At 43.9% G+C, this 19,187-nt stretch overlaps 1 protein-coding gene across 10 annotated transcripts in view; it reads left to right on the top strand.

Annotated features, from left to right (window-relative positions):
• Positions 1–19,187, top strand: part of DPF3 (double PHD fingers 3) — a 225,779-nt gene that overhangs the window by 18,378 nt on the left and 188,214 nt on the right. Inside the window, exon 1 of one of the 10 annotated variants that reach the window (XM_043550216.1) lies at positions 4,811–5,203. The exons of the other annotated variants lie outside the window; for them this stretch is intronic. The gene's annotated coding sequence lies outside the window, so the exon portion shown is untranslated. Of the gene's footprint in view, positions 1–4,810; positions 5,204–19,187 lie in introns of those variants that run through there. 10 annotated transcript variants of the gene reach the window in all.

Genomic DNA, 19,187 nt, shown 5'->3' with positions numbered 1-19,187 from the left:
CTCCCTGGATGGGGATAAAGAACAGGAAGGCAGACACATTGTCATGGAAGGATCAGTACTACAAACCCAGTGGGAAGACTACGTCCAAGATTCTTAAACCCTCAAACTTAATTTCTGACACCACAGTCTCTGACCTATTATCCTCCATCTGCTCTCAGTTACCGAGTGACCCATTTACCATCCAAACTGTCAAGCCCTAGACCACGACCAGGACCAGACCTTCACAGGCTTCACATTCCAGGATGGGATCCTATACCACGAGGGACATATCTATGTGCCCAAAGGGGCCACTTGGCTGAGAGTCCAACAACTCTGCCATGACGCTCTGCTAGCTGGCCACTTTGGCTATTCCAAGACCCAAGACCTGGTTTCCAGGAAATTTTGGAGGCCCAGAGGTGTTGCATCCTATGTAGAGTCTTGTGACCATGGTGCCTGGATCAAGAACCCCTCGTCAAGACTGCTGGGTCTCCTCCAGCCCTTACCTATTCCACTGCGGCCAGGGGCCATCGTTTCCATGCACTTTATTGTGGAATTATCACCTTCCCAAGGCCACACTACCTTCTAATGGTGGTTGACCACTTAACCAAGGTGGCGTATTTTGTTCCACATTGTGTGCTTCTCTCTGCTCAGGAGATAGCCTACCTGTTTATGAGTAACATATTTCATCTCCACAGCTTACCTATGGGTATGGTGTCTGATCGAGTATCCCAGTTTATTTCCTGCTTCTGGCAAGAATTTCTACACTTCCTGAGTATCAAGACCTAACCTTAACAGCCTATCACCCCAGCATCAATGGGCAGGCAGAGCGTGTCAATCAGGTCCTTGAACAGTACCTACATTCCTAAACTATCCTCAGGATGATTGGCTGTCCCTAATTCCTCATGCAGAGTTTGCATATAACAATGTTATGCATGCCTCCACCAAGCAGACTTCCTTCTTTGCTAACTGTGGTTTCCATCTTTGTGCTCATCCAGAGATCCCCTCTAAATCATCGATGGTCACTTTTACCAAACTCAGAACCCACATCCAGCAGGTACATCAAGAATTCCAGAGGCAGTTGGGCATTGCCAAAGCTATCTGCAAATGGTATGCCCACCGGGCCTGCCAGCCAACACCTGGCTTTGGGGTAGGGGACAAGGTCTGGTTGTCCACCTGGAATCTTTGATCAACTCGCCCCTCTGCAAAGCTGGGCTGTAAGTACCTGGGGACTTTCCAGATCATGAAATAGATTAATCTGGTTACTTGTAAATCACAGCTATCAGATTGCCTCAAGATTCACCCCATCTTCCATGTCTCCCTTCTAAAACCATTAGTCAAAAATCCCTTCCCACTCTGGACTGCTCCCCCTCCTCTGCCTACAACTGCTCAGGGCCAAGAAGAATACGTGGTTTGGCAGATTCTAGACTCTCACTGGCTTTGAGGAAAACTACAATATCTAATTGACTGGGATTGGTATGGCCCAGATGAATGTTCATGGGAACTGCAGAACAGATCTATACCCTGGATCTCTTGGATACCTTGCACCCCACTTACCCTGGGAAACCAGGTCCTGAGGCCTCTAGATGGTGCCCTCAAAGTGGGAGTACTGTCAGGAATCAGGGCTTGCAGCAGAGCTAGTCTCCAGGCAGCCTCATCAGCTGGCCTGCAGCAGGCTACCCGGTTAACCACGCAACCTGATTGACTACAGAGGCCAGCAGACTAGTTCTTATGCCAGAAGCGGCAGCAGCTTGCTGGCTTCTCAATGCTCATACCCGCCACTGTGCCTGCTCCATTATGATCTGGTTCCTGCTTCTCCTGGTTTGCGCTCAATCTTGCTCTGTCCTGCCCCTGCCTTGAACCCTTCTTGCCTGATACCCTACTTGCTCCAGTTCCTGACCTCCAGTTTAACCTTTGGCTCTGGCTCCTGACTACGGACTCTGGCTCGACCCTCGGCTCTGATATCTGTTTCTGCCTTCTGGTTTGACCCTTGGCTTTGGCTCCTGACTATGGCTCTGACCTCATCCACTAGGCTAGACCGCCTGCTCTGACCATTAGGCGAGACTGCCCTCATCTCGGTTGTCTGACAGTTTGTCCAGCTCTAACTGTCACTCAGGAGTTTGAGTTGAGGGCTGATCCTACTCCCTGACCACAGGGCAGGTTCATAGCTGTGTAAAGAGGCCTCAGGTACAGGACTTGCAATCAGACGGCAATCTGAAATTCACCCTTTGGGATGGGCAAGGTTAGGTTAGTTTTCATGCTGTTGCTTGGGCAGCGTAGAAGCCACCAAATGCATTAGGTGCCTCCATAATGTTCTGTCCTGATGTGTTATGGGATATGATGCCTGTGTGGGATGGGTGTCTGATGTCATCCAGCCATCGTGGATGGGAAAGGATGGCCTCTGAAATGTGAAGACTATCTCTGCTTGATTCAACTGATGGTTCCATTGTCTCCCAGCTTGCTGGGAGAGCTGTGGAGACATTCCTTAGGGGTAGGAGGTTGGAATGTCTCACTGAGGATGCTAACCATTCAGTGGTTGATATTGACTTGGTCTGAAGGGACTTCTGTCCAGAGCTCCTTAGTTGGAAAGATGGCTGTGATAGGGACGCCGGATGTTTATTGACCTAAAAACTGAGAGACCAGGACTGGGACTCAAACCTGGATCTCCTGCATGCTACATTAGCAGCAGAGCACAGGTTGGGCTATAATATTTAAGGCTATAATATTTATTTAAATATATATTTGGGCTATAATATTTAATATAAAAAAAAGGTGGAATATTTAGTATCACGTCTAGAATGTGTTGGTGATCTTGGGTCCCATTTCTAGTGAATAAGCACCTGCATCATGAAAGCCACTATCCTACTTAGCACTAATTGACCACCCTGTGGGCAACCTTATATGAGAAAACAAAGACTGAACACAGACCTAGCCTTAAAGATGGTTCCTCTGGGCAGGGATGAGGCATTTTGTGACAATGGGAAGCTTGCAGTACTGTACCCGTTCTGGGGAAATATTGAGGACTTTGGGGCCAAATTCAATCTGGTGTAAGCAGTTGCAACTCCATTTCATTTAATGGAGTTTCACTTGCTTAGACCAGGTCTGAATTTGACTCTTAACAATACATATGACCAGTATGGCATCCTGGCAGCTTTCACCAGAATTACAGTCATTAATTAAAAAGCCAAATGAGTGGCATATCTTAGATTTTATGAAATGACCTTTATTCTAATTTTTGATTATGTTGATTTTATTCTGACTGGATTGTGTGTTTGTGTACTAGATTGTATGTAAAACTATAGGAAGAGCGGATGTTTATAGTAGATGAGTCTTAGGAAAAAATGGTATTGTTGGCTAATCAATCTACTGGCCTTTCAAACACTTTGTACCGATTTATTGTAGCACATGTTCTACACACGTTCTACAACCCCATTGGCTGATTTCAACAACTTGTGTAATGGAAAAGAATGATTTTTTACAAGAGGACTCTGGGAACTTTTTGAATATTATAGCACTGTTTGGATCAATGCATATCCCAGAAACTCCTTGTGTAAGTGACCTAAAATCAGGCGATCAAACCTCTTCTCCCCTCTCCTTCCCCAGAGAGATGTCTGTAATTAGATAAAATGAGGACAGAATATGCATAAGTATCTGTTATGCTGGGATTCCTGCCCAGAAAGGAAACTAACGTCCTGATCTGGTCATAATTTTTTGCACCCTTTAATATTATTGACAGGGTTATGTTTGACAATGATGGGAGTTCAGAAGCAGATTTTCTATTAAAGAGCAGCTGCGGGCTCATGGTAACCTTTCTAAATTGACTGTTTTCCAAAACTATTTGAATTACGCATCCTATATCTTCTGTGCTGCTTTTCCCTCATCATTTGTTGCTAAGGACCTTTTATTTGTAAGGAATGGCCTGATTCTTCACTGCCCAGCATTTTGTGCAATCAATTTACACATGTGCAAAGTTAATGCGAATCACTAGCTGGCTGATTTGGTAGCATTTTACACCCACTTTGCGGAGGTATAAATGACTACACAAGGCGCAAGGCGGTATCGAATCAAGCCCAGAATTTTTATTTTTGTGCATATCATTTGGTGCCCGCTGCCTGTTCCTAGCCTAAAATCTTCCCCCTCTATCTGTGAAATGTAATTGGTTGTAATTGGTGAGGACTATTATGATGTGTCAAATGTGGGACATGCGCACTTTGCTTCACAGTATACTCCATTTAGTTAGAACATGTTTAACTGGGACTGTCTCCCAGAGAACTGATGTAAGGGCAAAATCTTTAATGAGTGCCACTTAATGGGGATGGTAAGTAACTCTGTTTGCAGGATTTGCCTTTAGGTGATTTAGTGCAGATGAGGCCTTTGGTGTGTCATTCTCATGCTCGTTCTATTTGCTCTTCTCCAGAGCTATGATATGTGCAGAAATGGGATGAATTGCTTTACCTGCTGTGTGTGTTTGCCCCTTGCTCTCCAGCCACACATGCTGGGCTGCCATGCCATGTGCCTGTCATTTGTCCCAGCCCCAGCACCGGAAGGCAACAGTTTCAATCCCTGTCCCAGTGCACAGAGGTCTCCTCCTATTTCCATGGGGCTTTGCAATAACCTGATGGGCTTAGCAGTTCTCTAACAATAGCATTGCAATTAAATTGTTGTCTGCTACTTGGGCACACCTGTTAATGGGGATGATGGCCGTTCCCTCCTCCCCTTCCAGCACTTCCTGACTGATGGGATTCTGCTGTGTGTTGCCACTGCAAGTTTCTAACAGGAAGAACACTGGGTGGTTTGAGGCTAAATTCCCATCCCCTTAGTCATGTTGAGTAGCCTCATTGAAGTCAATGGGACTACTAGTAACCTAAGGTGCTGATATACAGAATAAAGGGATGGGAATCTGACCCTGAGAAGCTGTCATTGCAGACTCCTGGATGCTTCTTTAACAACTGTACAAGATCAGTGTTTTTCTTTTTTTGTGTGTCCGTTTGGTAGGAGTCAACTCAACCCCCCCGAAGGTTTTACTTTTTCAGCTTCTTTTGCATTTTTCTCTTTGTCTCATGACTTAGCAACAATGAAATGCAAACTGTTAGCACTCATGGATCCTTCAGCCCTCTTCAGGAAACACAGTCATCAGTATAACCACTGAAGAAAGGTTTCTTGGAGCAGGATGGGAATCTGCATACTAGTTAGTCTCCTTTCCCTGCCTTGCTTCAGAATCCTGAAGGTAAGAGTCATAATTTTGTAAAGATAGGGTTAAAGTCAGTAAAAGGTTAGGTCTCCTCCTTTCTGTACATTCCCAAAGAAGGTAACAACCAAATATTTCCATTGCTTTAGCTGTGTATATAAATCAGGGAGCCCAAAGGCCACTCGACTGTGGCTATGTTTAAGTGTGAATTATTATTTTTGTAATTATGTTCCATCTGGAACCTTTATGAGATGAGGGGTTTTTTGCACATGCTGTAATGCACAGAGAAGGAGATTTAGGTTGATTATTTCTTTTCCATTGTCACATAACAGTGGAAGCTTGTGTGTCTGGATTGAAATGACTTTTTTCTGTATATTGAATATAGAGAAACCATAATAAAATTTACCACATTTGAAGGATGCCAATCAGCAGTAGAATAGCACATACTGGTTTGGTTTTTCCAGTTTATTTTAGTAATTTTAAAGATTATTGTCAATGTCCAATCTTATTTACGTTGGTCAACAGAAGTCAATGGCGTTATGTCAGTGTATGTGTAAGTGAGAGGAGAATCAACACCAGGTTATCTCAGAAGAATCCTGCTACTAGAGACATTTACATGAAAACAAGAGGGTTTTTGACTCCTTTCCCATGTGAAGAGTCATCAAAATTTCCTATTTGTGGTGGGAAAGTCCGATGAATAGCAGCCACCTGTGACATCCCAAACAGATTTAACATGGGAGCAGATGGCCTCTTGGGAATAGAGAGGGGTCTGAACAAAAATATTAGCTCCCAGTACCTCTTGTTAACTTTGAAGAGTAAAGCTGGATCTGAAGTTTATGACTCTCTCTCCTGTCTTTATAATGGGCTGGACCCAAACATCCACAAGCTTTTGGGGATTTCAGATCTGAATTAATCTCTACTTGTTTTCATGTAAATACCTCTACCAGTGAGAAGCGAAGGAAGGGATAAAGCAGAAAATATAACACATTGGCAGAATTGTTTTTCAGTACCATATTTTAAAAAGTTTTTCCATAAGGCGTCATCAGCTCTTTAAAATCTAAAGTTGTCAATGAGCCCGAATGGTTCAATGCTCTTAAATACGTTGGGCGGGGTTTTTGTTCATCTTTTCTTTCTCACAACTGTGTCTGGTAAAACTCCAGTAATGAAAACACTAGCAGAGGGGAAAAAATGAACTCTCTTTCAGCAAGTGGTGATGGTGACATTCTAATCAGATCATAACAAGAATGTTAGCAACGGTTTAGGTTTGGCATTAAACACACATACAGTGTTTGTTCTTTTATAGTTTCTGTATTACACAGTAAAAATAGCACAGTCATGAAACCCATTTGTCACTATTGTGCCAACTTCATTCAGCTGACCTGCTGCTGCTTTGAAGTTTTGAAGCAAAGTGTTTCATCCATGTGTTAATGCCAACTATACAATTTATTCCCCCTTCTTTCTTGGCCCCTGAAACCAATGCATAGTAATTATCTCTAGGTCTGGTGACACCTACAGAATGGCCCCTGCATCAAATAAGCCATGACTACACCAGATGTTTCCATACTTTGAGCCAATAAGAAACAATATGGACCACTGGGGACCTTCTCAGATTGCTGCAAGGAAAGTGCCTTTTGATCTTTCAGTATGTTCCCCTCCAAAAATTCATTACAGCTGCTTCTTTGCTTGACAGAGCCATTCCAAGAATGTACTGGTTGGAAAGTTTCCTCTTCCCTGTGACGGATTTGGAGCGCCCCGTAATAATTTTTGAATAGTCTGTGTTCTATATGTTTGTCATGATGATGGTTCTCAGGGATGTTTACTATATGAATATGTTGGTTTAGTTTAATAGGGCTGTTGGAAATAACAAGCAGGATGGCAAAAACAAGGACTCGTTATAAAGCATCCCTCAAACAAACACTTGGGGTTTTTTACAAGGCAGTGTGAGAGCCAGGGGCTTGGAGGGGACTGGCTCAACCTCCCATCAAACTGGTTTTGGACTAGCAGGGTCAAAAAAGCCCAGGGAGGGAGAAGAAAGACTTGTGGATAAAAAAGGGACTCTTCCCCTCTCTGGGACACTCAGATACTCCTCGATGTCTGAAGCGGCTAGGTCTGCCACGTCACCAACACAGCCTGTGTGTAGAGCTTTCATTGTTTTAAAAATCCTTTCTCTTATACTATGTTTTGTTCCTACTTTTAAGATAGAACAATACCTTTTTTTAAGAAGTCTGCTTTGGGTCACTGTATTCACTGGTCACAGCTGCCAAAAGGGAAGAACTTCAGGTGCCTAAATCCAGTTGGACCTGCGGGGTAAGAACAGTTGATACAGGGTGTACTGTACCCTGGGCTAAGAGTGGAAGAATCACAGATTCTACTCTGAGAGGGGTGATGGCATGAGGAGGTGCACGTGGAGAGACCAGAGAGAGGGTCAGAGATGCAGCAGCTCTGATCTGTGACATTTCCAATCAGCGTTTCTCTCTGACAAACCCACTCTGGTTCTCAGTAGTTGTTTCTTTTCGGAAGTATGTTTGCTGAAACAAATACAGTGAACCTTGTTATCACGGACTTTGCTATCCTGGAACCCCATTTGTTGTGAAGTTGAATGAAAGTTCTTATTTATGTCCGTGTATTGCAAGGTGCCAACTGAAGTCCAGGCTACAGTGAACTTTCACTGTGACTGAAGTTGTTCTGAGGATGAGAAAAGTGCCTTCACGATAAGAGAGTGCTCACACTAACCGAGGGAACCGTTGTTGGAACAGTGAATGTGGGAAATGGTCGTTTGTCTTGCCTAGTCTCACAATAGTTGGTAGTGCATCCATCTAGTAAGACTTTTTAATCTTTTTACACAGAATCATTTTGACATGTCCCCATGCACCATTCCCAACCTCTGTGGTTGTGCCAGTGCATTGTGAGACTGCAGAGGCACCGATCTCATAGATCCTAGCGTTGTGGCTGCAAGAAGGGGCCTTTGAGTAGTTTAAAAACACAAGACTCTTAAATGCAGGATGGAGTTAAGATCACTGGCTAAATCAGGACGAAGGCAACGCTTGTGCCTTCCTGTCAACACTGGGGAGAGGACGTTGTAGATTGTACCAGTTCACCCAGAGTTTATACCAGGCATTGCAACAAACGGAGACAACCAATGCTTATTCCATACCTGATCTGGCTGTTGTACAGAGCTGCAGGCAGCATCGTCCAGGCTGGGAGTGAACGCACTTGCATTCTGTTCCTGGCTGTGCTGCTGACTAGCCAAGTCACAACCTTTCTGTGCCTCAGTTACTGCATTCCAAAATGGTATAATAATCCATATCCATGTCTGTAAAAGCGGCAAAGAGGCCTGGGGCACCTTATAGACTAACAGACATATTGGAGCATAAGCTTTCGTGGGTGAATGCCCACTTCATCGGACGCATTCAATACGTCTGTTAGTCTCTAAGATGCCACAGGACTCTTTGCCGCTTTTACAGATCCGGACTAACACAGCTACCCTCTGATACCTGACACCATGTTTGTAAAGCACTTTGAGATCAATGGATGAAATGTACTCTGTAAGTGCTAAATAGTGGTAGTGTTGTCTGGGCGTGCAAGGCACTGCAGCAGCTCGGAGTGTTCTATATAATGGTCTTGCAACACCGTTTCACTTAGTGTAGACTGAGATGAAGAAGATTTTGCTGTAGTCAGTGTTTATGGATAGGACAGTCATTCCAGTAGAGAATAAAATCTGACTTCACATTCCTGTTAGATAAATTTTGCATTAATTATCACAACCCCCTGTTTAGATGGTTTCTTGGAGAGTCTCAACTAGGAGTTTTAATCATAGGGAAAGTTGAAATGATCTGATTTGACTAGAGGAAGCAGTACACTTGTCTTCCTAGACACGGTTTCTTTCCATTCCTGTACCCTCAAGAAGTCAGTATATGAGGGATGAGTTTTTAGTAATGTCTCAGACTTGCTCTAATCAGTGACCCTTGCTCCTCCATTCAGCTACCTCTCTGCTTATGTGACACTTTTAAAACATGTTTTTTCTAAAATTATTATTTATAAATAAGGGTGACTGTTGGCACTTTCACATCAAATGGCTATTCTGTCTTGGTGCTGTGTGGTAGGGAACTGGAAACAGAGGAGAATCCTGATGGGGAAACTGGGACATGTCAGTGCCTCAAAATGAAATACACCAAAGGAAACAGGATTTGCATTAGCATTTTGCATAAGCACTGCATCATTCAAAATCTCAGGGATACACTGAAAGATTCTTGATGTCTGATTGTTGGGTCCCAAGTAACTGGTAGCTCTTTAAATCAAGTCTCATTAGTGAGGTGTGAAACGGAGCTCCAGTATTCACACAGTGCTCTCTAACTCCCGAAGTCCTTTCCCAACCTTCACTGCACTCATAATATTTTGATGGATTATCTGGGGCAGCCTCATCCTTGGAACAACCAAAGAGTTGCAGGGGATACTGAGGGGGCGGTGGCTTGAACCTACCTGATTTCAGGGCTTCAGGGGACCAGTCAGCCCTGGCTCAGGTTAGGATGCAACTCAGGTCTGCTCTAACTGCCAAGTGTTCTTATGGTCCTGGTGTAGCTGAGGAATAACCAGGGCATGGGGATGTCCTAGCCACAACTCCTCCCTCCTGCTCTGCACCTGCCCCATTCCATCGGTAGGACAGCCCTTTGTGCCTGGGGACTCTGTTGGGGGTGACAACTCAGAACTGGCTGTGCTCTGTGGCTCCTGCTTTGGGCATCCTGAACAGGGGAAATCTATGCAGCTGCTTTGTGGCCTCTTTGCACTGGTGTAACTGGTGTTCGTGGGCACATGGCAGCTACAGACCCTGCATGCCCTTGGTCAGGAATCTGGAGCTGATGTTCCCAGGGCACTAAATGCATTGGCATAAAAAATCCAAAATGTATGTGCTGCAGGATCTTTCAGGACACTAGGTGTATATGAATGGACCTTTCAACAGGCAGGAGTAAGCTCGGAAGATCCACTTCTATTTGTGCGCTTGTGAAATCTTAGAAATCCTGTTTGGGGGAGACGACCAGAAAGTAAACACAAGTTTGGGGACAGAGCCGGGTGGGCATAGATGGCCTCCTTCAATGCCATGTCTAAGGAGGTGTTTGTAGTAGTGCTGGGAGTGCAGTGGTCTCTTGCCTCAATGCTATTACAAGTCAAGAAGAGGAGGAGAGAGCCCACTTGTGTGGATTTGGTTAGAGCTCAGAAGGTGAGATAAAGCGGAACTGCAAACAGGGATAATTCTTGAGGTTTTGATCCCTCCGGGGCCCAGGATAAAGTTGCATTTGTGTTTAAAATGAAATATTTGGTGGTGCCTGGCACCTAATGAGTTCCTTGCTGCAGCAAAGGATTTTGTGGTACCTATTAACCTAACTTCAGTCTCACACAGGTAAAATAGGGTCTGTTGAGTCAGTGGGAGGGAAGGATCAGAGCCAGTCTGTAGAGCAAATGCTTCTCTCAGGGCTAAAGACAGAAAAGGAAATGTTATTACTAGTTTAGAGCAGTACATGTTTGCAGAACACACTGGTAGGTCCATAGTGCCACCACACCTGGCCTCTGGGGACATCTGAGGAGTGAAACAGGCGGAGGGCTCTTGCCATAAAAGTGGGAACTGTCAAGATCTAATACTGAAACGCATATGAAAACTGTCAGGTTAAAGCTAGGGATGATTTCTCCAAGGAAATGCTTTACTGTGTACTCCGGGGGGAGCTCCGCACCCTGGACTCACATAATAACCTGTCCTGAATTAAAACAACAATCCCTGAAAGTGTGACTTACACATTTCTCCTTGTGCCTGGAATTTATTGCTGTGTATACAGCAATCAAAATGGGTGCCACCTACAATGATTTCTTGATTGGTAGGAGAAAAATGGTTGTGGTGATCACTCTTTTTCCCTCTCTCATACTGGCTTTTCTTCAAATATTTAAGTTCTGAGGTGAGACTGGTGTGTTCTCTCTCTTTGTACATAGTGTAGAAGGGGTCCCTAAACATGGCTTAGCAAACAGTTATTCTATACTATGCAAATAGTAACTCTGTACAAAGGGCATTCACCCCAGCCTATGCTTACAATGATAGCTCAGAGAGGTCTGCTCGGTTTCAGACTATCCTTGTTCTGCTAACTGAATAGTTCTGATTTTCTTTGTGGCCATTGTACAGTTCCACTATCTGCCCAGTAACCAAAGGCATCCAATTGCAAAATAGAATAGCTCAAAACAACAGACTGCTTAAAGGTGACTGCTGACTTGTTCCACCTTTTGAGCCAAATCCTGAGAGGAACCGAGCATCTGTAATGCTCATGAAAGTCAGTGGACAAAATCCTGAGGCTCTTACTTATATATATATATATATATATATATATATATATAAAATTTTTTTTTTACAGTGAAGTTTGCCTGAGTAAGGACTAAGTAAAACACTTGGGATTTGTCCCTCTGGGAGTTAAATGTGTTCAGCACCTATTAGGGAGCTTATAATCAACAAGCCAGCCTACGTCAGTGTTGACTTCTAAGAAGATCCCTTTCCTGCAGCAGAGTCCTCCTTCTAAATGGGTTGTAAGCAGGGCTTGAAAAATCCACTGTATCTTTCACCCTGGTGAGCAAGGTGCCTTCCCGCACCAGTGATTCTTTAGAAACTGACGACATTGCTATTTCTTTGGAAAGGAATGTTTCTGGCTGTGAGATTCTGTTTCTTTAAATCTGTAGGAGGAAGCTAGAAGGGGGCAAAATCTTCAATAAAGCAGAGACAAGTAGGCTTGCCAGGTGTCCGGTTTTTGACCGGAATGCCCGCTTGTGAAGGGACCCTGGCGGCTCCAGTCAGCACAGCTGATTGGGCTGTTGAAAGTCTGGTCTGTGGTGCAGCTGCCGGCTCCGGCTTCTGGAAGCAGCTGGCATGTCCCTCAGGCTCCTAGGCGCAAGGACGGCCAGGGGGGCTCCGTGCACTGCCCCTGCCCTTGGCCCAGGCGCTGCCCCAAGCGCCAGCTCCACACCTGCCATTGGTCAGGAACCGCAGCCAATGGGAGCTGTGGGGGCGGTGCCTGAGGGCGGAGACAGCATGCAGAGCCCCCTGGCCACCCCCGAGCTGGAGGGACATGCCAGCTGCTTCCGGGAGCCACCTGAGATAAGCGCTGCCTGGAGCCTGCACTCTGCACCCCCTCCTGTGTCCCAACTCCCTGCCCCAGCCCTGAGCCCCATTCCATACTCCCAACCCCTTGGCTGAGCCCTCTCTTGTACCCTAAACCTGGCCCCACCCCAGAGTCCCTATCCCCAGCCAGAGCCCTCACCCCCTCCCACACTACAATACCCTGCCCAAGCCTGGAGCCCCCTCCCACACTCTGAACCCCTCAGCCCCACCCCCCAGCCTGGAGCCCCCTCTTGTACTCCAAACTCCTCATCTCTGGCCCCACCCCAGAGCATGCACCCCCAGCCGGAGCCTCAACCCCCTTCATCCCAACCCCCTGCCACAGCCCCATGAAAATGAGCGAGTAATGGAGGGAGCGGGAGGTGGGGTCTCGGGGAAGGGGCAGAGCCTTGGGAAGGAGTGGGCAGGGCAAGGGTGCTTGGTTTTCTGCAGTCAGAAAGTCGGCAACCCTCTCACAGCATCCAGTGGACTTTAGAGTGGGAGAGGGGATGAGAGAGAGCAAGAGAGCTCTCCTTACATTTTTAGAAGTTAGAGTGGTAGGATTTGCCAGCTAGCTGGCAGATGATATACATGATCAGTTCCCAAGCAGAGTCCAGGCACCCTGGTAGGAATCCCAGAATTCTTCTCTTTCCCAGCAGCTGAGGGTGTGGGATAGCTTCTCACCTGGATGTTGATCCCAATCTTTTATATTGGTCTTTGGTTAGTAGAGGGCTAGTAAGTATTTCAAGCCCTCTGGTATGTGTGGGCGGGTATGTGAAGGTTGGTGAATGGGTGTGAGAAAGAGTGGGAGACCAATGGGAATCATGGGGTGAGCTATAAAAGAAAAGTATGGTATTGAGAGAGGGAAAGATGAGAGCTTTTTGGAGAGACAAGTGATGAAGAAAGGAGATAGAACTTGTCAAGGGGTAGGGAACACAAAGTAGGGAAAGAAAGAGAGAAAAGGATAAGTGGAAAGATACTGAAGACAAGGTTGGAAAAGATGTTTTATGAGCTATGATAGGAAAGGAAATGTGAAATAAAAGCTGATGTAACAAAAGTGAGAGTTGGAGCTAGCTACATTTTTAAAACTGTATGAAATAGAAAATTGCTTATTAATATTTGTATTATGGTAGCTCCTAGAGGCCCCAACTCATACTAGACATTGTACAAACAAACATATAGTAAAGGAGAGTCCCTGCCCCAAAGAACTTACGATTGCTACTATGTTATAATTTTTAAAAATGTACGACTATTGCTTTAAATTGCTTGTAGCATGGCTTTGGGGGTGTGTGACAGCACAGATACTTATTGCTCTGGCTAGTAGGCTTAGTCTTTGGGCTAGTACATAGGAATTGCCCTGTCAGATCAGACCTGTGGTCCATTTAGTCCAATATCGTGTCTCCAAGAAAGATAGGTACTAGGTAAATTTTTCAAGGTTTGCTTTCTGGGGCCACTGTTGTCCCTGGAAGACTGGTCATCATGGCTCAACCACAAAGGGCAGGGAAGTAGCATATGCCATCTGCTCAGATGTTGTGTGCCTCCAATGGATCTCTCAAAATCTATACAGGAATCTATAGGCCCTGGATGTTGTGCCCCCTCATTTGCTACCACTGGATTTGGAGAAAATGCTATGAGGGGGACCTTGTGAGATTTCTCTCCTGAGCCCTCCCAGATGGGGTTTCTTGTGGGAGCAGGTCAACTGATTTGGCTCTTTGTGACCACTTTTTTCCCCCTCTCACCACTAATTTTTCCTAGAAATCCTCTGAGTGGATTGATTTAAGTCAAAATTATTGTAATCACCTATGTTAATCATTTAAATCAGCAAGCAGGAAATCTTGATTTAAATCATTGATTTTAATCATGTTTTGCATTTGTACTTCAGTTATTTTGCTAAAAAAAAGTTGACTCTCATTGGTTGGTAACTATTAAAATATGTTGATTTGCCTCTAAATATAGCCTTTTCACTCAGTTTGGTGCTTCTTTTTGCTAACCAGAAGGATACATTTATATCTATACACATCTATTTGAGCAATTATATAGCTTAACTTACATTTATTCAGATTCTTATTTTACATTTTTTATTTTACATTATGTTAGAAAGTGGTGAATGATACATTTCTTATTTATTAGATTAATTTTTTACTTGTGACTTGTGTCAAGCTCCATTTGGATGGAAATTCAAATTTGATTAAAGTGCACAAAAACAGCATTTTACTTTTTGTATTAAATAAAGCTACCCTGAATGTGCTGCATACAGAAGAAAAATGATTATCAAAACATGTTTTGCAGTTCAATCTAATTCAATTGTTGAATAAATTAACTGTCTCTGATCACCCTGTCCTTCAGGATTTTAGGAGTAGTAGATCTCATCCTCTCACACTGAGTTTTTATTTATGGATTTGAAAAGGAAAACAAGCTTTCCTACTTGTTCAGCTCCCAGTTGGTTTCTTAACTTTATTCAACTAGTTCAGTTCAATAACTAGTTCATTCAAACTAAAATGAAAATATTCTCTTTCCTTTCAGAAGAGGCTACTGCTGTCAAAAGCTGGTTTGCCACTTTTAACAAACTCTGGTTCGAGCTGCTTAGCCAGTGAGACGCACCTGTTCAGTAGTTTGACTTTATTTAAAACTTGGTAGCAAACGTATTATTTTAAAATTTAATTTAAATGATTTGAATGGATTATAGGTTTCAGAGTAGCAGCCGTGTTAGTCTGTAGCCACAAAAAGAAAAGGAGGACTTGTGGCACCTTAGAGACTAACAAATTTATTTGAGCATAAGCTTTTGTGAGCTACAGCTCACTTCATCGGATGCATGCAATAGATGAAGTGAATGGATTATAGTAAGTTTAGGCCTTAACATGTATTGTCAGCTTCAAATTTAATTTTTAAATACATTTATTTTTTAAAAAACAAACCTTTATTTAATTTAAATTAAAATATCTGATTTAAATAAATAAAAATCCAGTTCTTTATTTTATTTTAAAAAAATCATCAACTGCTATCCACCCTAATTCCTCCTAAAGTTCTTGCAATCCTTGCATGATCTTAAAACACTAAGTCATAACTACTTAACAATAGCTAACAGAAATGTATGGCTTGGCCAAATACAACAAGAGCTGATTCCCAGTACTTTATGCATCTCGTTGCAATAGTAATTCAAACTGTTACTTAGTTTATCCACACTTCCATTTTTTGGTCTAAATAGACCTATACCAATAATCAGGATTTAGAAGGATGGGATGGGTTTGAGGGGAAGGTCTTAGATGGAGGATCAGGACATGATTATCCATTACCTTCCGTGGTGATGATATTTCCACCTGTGCAAAGAGGGTGTAAAAGCCTGTTCTGATCTGGTAGCATTTTGGCTTGGTGTAGACAGCACAAGGTGCACGGCAGTGGTGAACTCGGGCGTTACGGTAAATGAATCATAGGTTTAAGAATCAGCTCTTCCTTGCTGCCCCAAATGACTATTTCACCCCTGCTCTCTATTACTTTTACAGCAGGGAGAATAGCAGGTGCAGGTTTTTTCATGTGATAGATTTAAGACAAAGGCATACCAAACCCCAGCAATGAGTCACAGGAGTACAACAGACTATAGGCAGCACATAGATCAGTTAAGAGGGTGAGACTTCACTGAGGCCCTGACGGGGAAGAAGGTTTTAATAGAAACTTGGTATTATTTATAACAGATATAACGATGGCCTAGGAACATCTCCTAATTGCTGACCAGGGTCCAAATTGTGCATTGTGTGCAAATCCCCACATAGGAGAATGGCTGCTCTATGAAGTCCCCATCATAGTTTCCTACAGTTCCTACCTTTGTGGAATTGGGTGATGGTTTTATCATCTCAGTGGCTATTGATGGCAGCAACAGGGGTACAAACCAGATCTGGGGAGCCATGCTGCCTGGAACGTCCTGCCTCCTCTCTGGCAACATGGCAGAGCAGTGGTGGCAGGGACTCTTCCGTCTGCTGCTGCCCTAGAACACCATCCCGAGAAGGACTCCACACTGTGGAGGCAGCCCACAGACAAGTTACTGCAGCTTCAGGCTGCACTAACTTTGCTCCCAGTTCTTCGCAGGGTCGGTAGTCAGGGAGACTGTATTGTCTTCTCCACAGTCTGCCCTTCAATACTACAGAGGGCTCTCTCCAGTGTATGTATGGGAACAATGGGAGGAGGCGAAGTTTTATTGAAGATCCTTATGTGTACAGTCTGGACCCAGGACTTTGGGACAGCCACAGAACAGGCTTATCCCAGAAATGTTTTCTGATGTTTTACACTGAGCCCATGGCATGCTGGAGAGGACTTTGCATGTTTAGTCAGTGTCGTGTGAATACTCTGACTGTGTAGACATGATCAGGAAAGCTCTAAATTTAAAATCTCAGTGCTTTGAATTAAGGAGCTGCCAGTAATTTGTCAGTTGACCATTATTTAGCACTTTATATCTTCAAAGCATTGTACTCCTCAAACAGTAGTAATGAAAATCTCTATGACATTTTAAAGATGGGGAAGCGGGGGCACAAAGGGATGGAGTCACTTGCCCAAGACCATAGAGAGGTGGGATTAGCATTCAGGAGTTCCTGGCACCTTGTCATGTGCCAGATCATGCCTCTCTCTAGAATGCAGCTGTATCTCTGGTTGAATATTATTTTATATATATGTTTCTCTTCCCCCCCCCGCCCCGCCCCCAGCCCCAATTCTCCATGGTTGTCAGTCTCCCTGGAGACCCATCTCTACAAGAGCACCACTTGAGAGTTCCTGACTCCTAGTTCTCTGTTTGGGCCACTGTAACAGTATCTCCCTGTTACCCAAGTTAAATATGGCTTTGTCACACAACATGCAGAGCCCAGGAATTCCAGGAGCTATCAGTATCCGAATGGAGAGCTAGTTGACCCCCTCCTGTCCTTGTTCTTTTACACAGGGACCATGGGGGTGAGAGGGAAAAGAGAGGCGTTTTTCAGCCCATTAAAAGTGTTCTATTTCATGCTATTTGGAGGCAGTATTGAAATATACTGCCCCAACTCCTGAGATTTTCAGCCAATAAATACTATAAAGCAGGAGGCTCATCTATTTACCAAAGAACTACAGTATGTGCTAAAATGTAAAGGAAACTGCACAAAATAAAACCCACATCAATGGGATTAGGGTAAAAAGTAAAGTTCTTAATTCTGGATGACTGTCAGGAGTCTCACGTTACATAGTGTAGGCATAGGATTAAAAACCACAAGAATCTTGCTGGAAAACCGCATTGATAAACCTGCTCCTTAGGACTCATATTTCCAAGAATCTCCTTCAACTCCCATATTTCTCTCCACCACTGTAAAGACTGTGGAATCTACTTCTTTGTGGTGTGCATAAATCCTATTACCATTAAAGGGAGTTAGATCTCCTCTTTCCCCTTCATATCTTCATGGGGAAGAACCTCTCTGCCAACATTGATGGGAGAATAGGTAAAAGGGGTTGAGAAAAGGAGTCCACTCTTTTCCTTAATCTGAGTGGAGCACAAATACCTACTGTCCACAACCAGGTTCCCTCTAGTAACTATAATATTTACAATGTGTGAAGTGTAGATTTTCAAGGGCTAAATTCAATCCTAAAATAGATCCTTACTAGCATAACTGAGGACAGATTTGGCCCCCAGTGGTTGGTTTTGGAAACTTAAGTCCCTTTCTGCCACTCACATACTCTTGTGACGGGCACAATGGAAGAATCTAAATGGAGCAGGATAGAATTTTTGCAGGTCTGAATTTTAGTAGCAGAATAAGATTAACTCCTAACTCTACTACATCAAAATAGAACACACAAGTAAGATGTTTTGATCCAGTATGTTTCTTTCCTAGAAGTTTTAGGCTCTGCTCCCATTGAGTTAATTGATTCAGGACTGTATCCTTAGAGACTGTATTTGCAGATCCTGTTAGTGAGTGCTTGAGAGGCATCAAGGTTTTTTGGGGGCAAGGTCCTGTATTTGCATAATGATACAAAAATGAGAACTTAATCTCTTATCTCCATGTGCTGAGACCTGCATCTGACATAGGAATCCAATTTGTCTGAGGAAGAACTAAACAACACACTATAATGGGGAAGTAAAAAGACAGCACCTAAAAAAGGTAATGCTAGGAAAAAAATAAGAGTTTGATGGTTGAGTTGACTGCATTGTAGATAACAGTGTAATACCAGTGATCACTGCTAGGAACTTTTAATTTGAAAGGGAACCCATGAAGTCCTTATCTTTCTCTCTTTGCACCCCTCCCCCCACTTTACAAACTCCATTGCCTTAATGTTCACACTTCCAATGAAAGCAGGGCTTTTAAACTGAAGCAGCCCTCTGACCCCTTCACATGACACCTGGAAAAGGCAGATAATGTGATACTTTCTGCTTATCACAGGACACCTCGAAACTCTGTAAGAAGATACCTCTCCTTTCCTAGACCATGCCTCTGGAAAGCTAAGCAACCAGGACCCTGCCCTCTCTGAATTCTGAGAATATCATGCAAACTGGAAACTTGGGGCTCAAATGTAAAGATTTGCCAAAGGGAGACCCCCCCTCCCCACCTCTTTCTCTGGTCAGTTTGGCAGGAAAACCCTTTTGACAATTCAGAATGTGCCTTCGCTGGAAATGTTAATGAAAGCTGCAATATGCTGGTGCAGGGCTAGGAAAGAATGTGTGTGGCAGTTAGAATTCTAGCACAGGGAGTCAGGTGCTCACTAACTAGGCTTGGACAGGTTGCTTAACTGCTCTATGACCCAGTCCCCTCCCTGCCCCCAATAGGGGATAATAAAACTCGGGTACAGTATAGGAGTTTGTAAAGAGCTTTGAAAGTCTCTGTGGCAGGACAAATTATTATCATCGTCTGGAAGGGGCACTATGGCTATTAGACATTGCATGCACACAAGCACATC

Source organism: Chelonia mydas, chromosome 6 (assembly GCF_015237465.2).
Source record: "Chelonia mydas isolate rCheMyd1 chromosome 6, rCheMyd1.pri.v2, whole genome shotgun sequence".
NCBI classification, from domain to species: Eukaryota; Metazoa; Chordata; order Testudines; family Cheloniidae; genus Chelonia; species Chelonia mydas.
The sequence above is the reverse complement of the archived record's forward strand: the minus strand, read 5'-3'. Positions and strand labels throughout refer to the sequence as shown.